Raw genomic sequence first — 5,122 nt, forward strand, 5'->3', positions numbered from 1 at the left:
AGAACAGAATTTGTCAAGCCACTTTGAGTTTTTTTGAGGTCCAGTTACCCAAATTGTGTTTTGAATGTAATCATGAAAATGTATGAAGTATCTACTTAGCTTTTGGTGAGACAGACCATTAATATCATGGAGTCGTGTTTTAAAATGGAAAGTTTTCCTCTTCTTATCCAAATAAATTTGGTAGATTATAAATTTAACATGGGATATAGATTTTTCTTTTTAATATAGAGGCAACTAATTTAGATTCTTAAATATTTGGTTTGTTTTCTCAGCCAGGCTCATCTGGTTCTACCAGTATTATACTGAAAAATAGCTTTAGATTCATGATTATTTATTGTGCCTAATCTGGTTCTGTTCAGTGTTCATCACTCCTCACTTTGAATATTATCTGCTCCATGGTTTTCTTTCATTTAATTTAGTAATGAGAAATTTAACTTCAATATGATGCTTATTCCTGTGCAGGGTCTCATATTTCTCTCTAGGCTTTTCTCTTTATCCTTAATTTTCTGAAATTTCTCTATAATTATTAGGTTTATAATTTTTCTGTTAGTTTCTTATTCATCTTGCTTTGTACTCAGAGAGCCCTCTCGAGACTCGTATCTTCCTTAAGTCAAATTTTGCTCTCTCCCATTATGGGTGGAGTAAACAGTTAAGCCACTAAGCTACTAACCAAAAGACAAGTAGTTCAAATCCATCCAGAAGTACCTCAGAATAAATTCCTGGCAATCTACTTCTAAAAGATCACAGCCATCGAAAACCCAAGGGAGCAGAGTTCTGTTGTGAAATATATGGGGTCACCATGAGTCAGAACTGACTTGACAGCAACTTGTTTGATTTTGGTTGTTATGTTTAGAAATATTATCTATCCTCCATTTGCTCTATTTTTACTCTCTGAAATGCCTATTTCTAGTAGAAAATTGTTAGAACTTCTGAATCAATGATCTTATCACTTTGGTTTTATTTTTTCATTTCTTTGTGCTTCATTCTCAGATGTTTTCAGTACTTTCTGCTTAGTATTTCACTCTCCAGTTGTGTGTTCTGCACTGCAACTCAGCCCATCTGCTAAGTGTTTTGTTTTGAAAATTCTTTATATGTGCACACACACACACATACATATAATTTCTAGACTCTCTCCTTGATATCCTTTTCATTAGCATCTCTTCTTTCACATCTGCCTGTTTTTGTTTCAAGAGGATGATCTCCCTTATTTTTGTGATCATATCAATATAGTTATTTAATTTCACATTTTGTTTTTTTAAAGATCTAATTCTTCCTCCCTTTTTTTCAGCTTTATTTCTTTTATATTGTGTTGGGCAACATTTGATTACATTATACATAAAGAGATTGATGGCAACTAATGAAAACAACAACTTTTGCTTAGATCTCACTTAGATGTTTTGCATTCTTGGTACTTGTGGTAGTTAAGATGAATTGTCAAACTGTGTGGCTTCTGTTTGCGTGAGGGGTATGGGGGATGGAGGCAGAAGAATGGGAATTATCATAAGTCTTGCATTTCTTTTCTTTTTTTGCTTCCTTTCTCCTTCCTTCCCTTCCATATCTTTTTTTGTTATAATTTTTTTCAATGAGAATGGGAGAGGCATGCATCATGCATGCTGTGGGCAGGGCACCTCAGCAGTTGGTCTTCTGGGGAGGGCAGATGTCCATTCCTCCTTAGGGTTATCAGTGACTCCTCCTAGGATTACTCACTCTTCTTTACTGCGAAGAGGCAGAGGACCTTGCCACTGGTACAGGGCCCATATGAAATGACAGATGGGCAAAGATCAGCTTGCCTATGTTCTCCCACTCTAGAACCTAATCATCCCGTTCCTTACTCAATGCCTGGACCATGTCCTGGCTTCCTATATATTTCTATTTTGTAAAATTACTGTAAATGAGAATGAGTTAATATATTATCGATATAATAAACCCCACAAAAAGCATACTATTTTCTTTTCAAATTATTTTTAATTATGAAATATTTCAAATGTATAAGAATTAATAGAAATACAATGAACTCCTATGTCCTCATGACCAAGTTTTAACAAATTGGAAAATTTTACTATATTTACATCATATATTTAAATTTTAAAAAAGCCCGAATAATTCTATTTAATGCTATCTCCTTTTTTCTCCCCCATAGGTAATCTCACAGAATTTGATCTAAATCATTTTCATGCATCTTTTTTATAGGATATATGCATTTCTGTAGGATATATGCCTGGAAGTCGAATCACTAGGTCTTAAGATATACATTTAAACTTTACTAAATTTGCCAAATTACTCTTTAAGTTAGTACTACCAATCTAAAATTCCACTAACTATATATTCTAGTTTCCTCCTTCTGTACAATTAGTATTAAGTATTTTAAATTTTTGCCTAAATCATGGGTGAGAAACAGTACCTTTTCATGTTTTAAACTACATTTCCCTATTTAAAAGTGAGAATGACAAACTTGGTCTATATTGTTGGCCTGTCGAATTTCTTCTGTGAAACGCTTACTCATTTCCTTTACTGTTTTATTGTATTTGATTCCTTCTTTTCTTCTTTCCTTCCTTAACTTCCTTCCTGATGTACAAATTCTTCAGATATTCTGGATATCAAGTCTATGTTTATTGCAAGCATTGTGACTATATGCTCCCACTTTGAGGCTGGACTTTAATTTTGCTTTTGACAACATCTGTCATTAATTCTTACTTTTAATACAGTTGAATTAATCATTTTTATTTATTATATATTTGTTAGAAGGATCTTATATAAAAACGTCTTTCTTCATGGTAATACAAATATATCACTTAGATTTTCATATACATTTTTTTTCCATGTGCATATATCTGGAATTTATGTTTGTGTATAGTGTGATAGGGCTTTATGTTTTCATAAGTATGGCTATCCAGCATCATTTATCTAATAGTCTATAATTTCCCCATAGACTTGTTAGGCTGGGTCTTTCCTATAAATTGTGACTAAGAAAAACTCTATAAAGAATTAGATTTGAATTAAATTGAATACATAAAATAAATTTTAGCTAATTTGTGTCTTTATGATTCACAACTATGCTATATAATGTCCTTTTACTGTTTGATATCCATCATATGCATCTTTTTCTTTCTTTTAGATTTATTCCAAGGTATATTAACATACGTGTTGCTTCTTGAATTTAATGTTCTTAAACTAAAATTTCTAATTGATTATTGCATTTTTGTTTTCATTTATTATTATTGATCTTGTAAACTGAAACTTGCTAAGGTCATTTATTGTGGATCATCTTAGATTACCTATGTTAGCCTTATATTATTTGCAATTAGCAGTTTTTCTTTCCAATTTTGTATATGTGGTTTCTGACTTGCTACTTTTTTTTTTTTAATTGCAATGTCAGGGGCAACAATAAGATGCTGAATTGAAGCAGTGGTACTAAGTACTTTTGTCTTGTCTTTAAATTAAAAAATGGATAATGTAAATCTATTATTATTTAGAGTGGTATGCCATGTAAGCCTTGAGCAGATTCCTAGGGTTAAGTTAAGCAAGAGCCCTTATAGCTCTACTCTGATAACATTTTTCTTTAAATTTGTGTAAATTAATTGAATACTTTTTCTCAATCTGTTGATGTGTACACATGTAACTAAAAATTAGCATAATTAAAATATATTTTAATGTTAAACCTTGGGTTAAAGCTTTGTGATAATATGTTTTTTAGACATTAACTTTGCTTAATTTTATTTATATATGAATCTATGTTTAAAACTAATCATATTATATTTATCTTCTCTATTAATGTTCTTGTCTATTTTTGGTATCACAGTTAATAACATTATAAAATTTGATGACAAACTGAAAGCACAGAATACCAAAGAATATCGACTCTGCAAAGACATTCTACTATGTGGATCATAATAAATTATGGATAACAATTCCAAGAATGGGAATTCCAGAATACTTAATTGTGCTCATCAGGAACCTATACATAGATCAAGAGGCAGGGGAGAGAACAAGGGGATACTGCATGGTTCAAAGTCAGGAAAGGTGTGCCTCAGGGTTGTATCCTTTCTCCATATATATTCAATCTCTAGGCTGAACAAATAGTCCAAGAAGCTGGACTATATGATAAAGAATGGGGCATCAAGATTGGAGGAAGACTCTAACAACTTGAGATATGCAGATGACACAACCTTGCTAGCTGAAAGTGAAGAGGACTTGAAGGACTTACTGATGAAGGTCCAAGACGGTAGCCTTCAGTATGGATTACACATCAAAATAAAGAAAACAAAATCCTCACAACTGGACCAATAAGCAACATCATGATAAATGGAGAAAAGATTGAAGTTATCAAGCGTTTCATTTTACTTGGATTCACAATCAACACCCAAGGAAGTAGCAGTCAAGAAATCAAACATTCCTGGTGGTCTAGTGGTTAGGATTCGGCACTCTCACCGCCATGGCCCGGGTTCGATTCCCGGTCAGGGAAGCCTTTCTTCTGAGGAGTCCGGCAAGATGGCTCTCTAGGTAGAAGCACCATGCCATCCCTCCACAGCACAGATCCAAAAAACTAAGCCAAAAAGAGAATCAACAATCCTGAAACCCTACAACATCAAATGAAGAGATAAAGAACTCAGCCAAGCACCAAATGGAGTGAGAATACCGAAAGAGAACAGAGAGCGAGGAGAGATTCATGCAGAGGTCCCCTACCAGCTAATGCAGCACGGATCCACCATCTTGGACTCCTATCGGAGACCAGCAGATGAGGGGGTAGGAGAGTGCAGCCTCACGGAGCGTCCAGTGGGAGACAAAACAGCTGCTTAGCTTCACACATAACCATCTCACTGCTGCATCCTGCCTACCTGCACCGTGCACTTGACATCACACCACCAAGCTATGCAGGCATGGCCTATTGGAACCTGCCCAGCACTGATTACTGACCGCCCTGATGGCTGTGGTGAGTGCCACAAACAACCCGTCCCAGTGGCTCCTCTTCAGCTAGACCTGCCCTGCTGTACCACATCTGAGTGACTGAACTGGCCAGTTGGAGAAGGAGGCAAAAAGTATTGAGCGCACAGACGAGCAAACAACAAGGGGCATGCAGTCCGCCTGCTCAGACGTACTCAAATTTATTTTTTTAAAAAAGGGA

The 5,122-nt window shown here is 34.9% G+C and overlaps 1 non-coding gene across 1 annotated transcript; it reads left to right on the top strand.

Annotated features, from left to right (window-relative positions):
- Nucleotides 1–4,390: 4,390 nt before the first annotated feature.
- On the top strand, nucleotides 4,391–4,462 carry TRNAE-CUC (transfer RNA glutamic acid (anticodon CUC)). Its single transcript has one exon. It is a non-coding gene; the product is annotated as a tRNA-Glu (tRNA).
- Nucleotides 4,463–5,122: the final 660 nt, after the last annotated feature.

The sequence above is a fragment of the Trichechus manatus genome, unplaced genomic scaffold (assembly GCF_000243295.1).
Source record: "Trichechus manatus latirostris isolate Lorelei unplaced genomic scaffold, TriManLat1.0 scaffold00043, whole genome shotgun sequence".
Taxonomy (NCBI): Eukaryota; Metazoa; Chordata; class Mammalia; order Sirenia; family Trichechidae; genus Trichechus; species Trichechus manatus.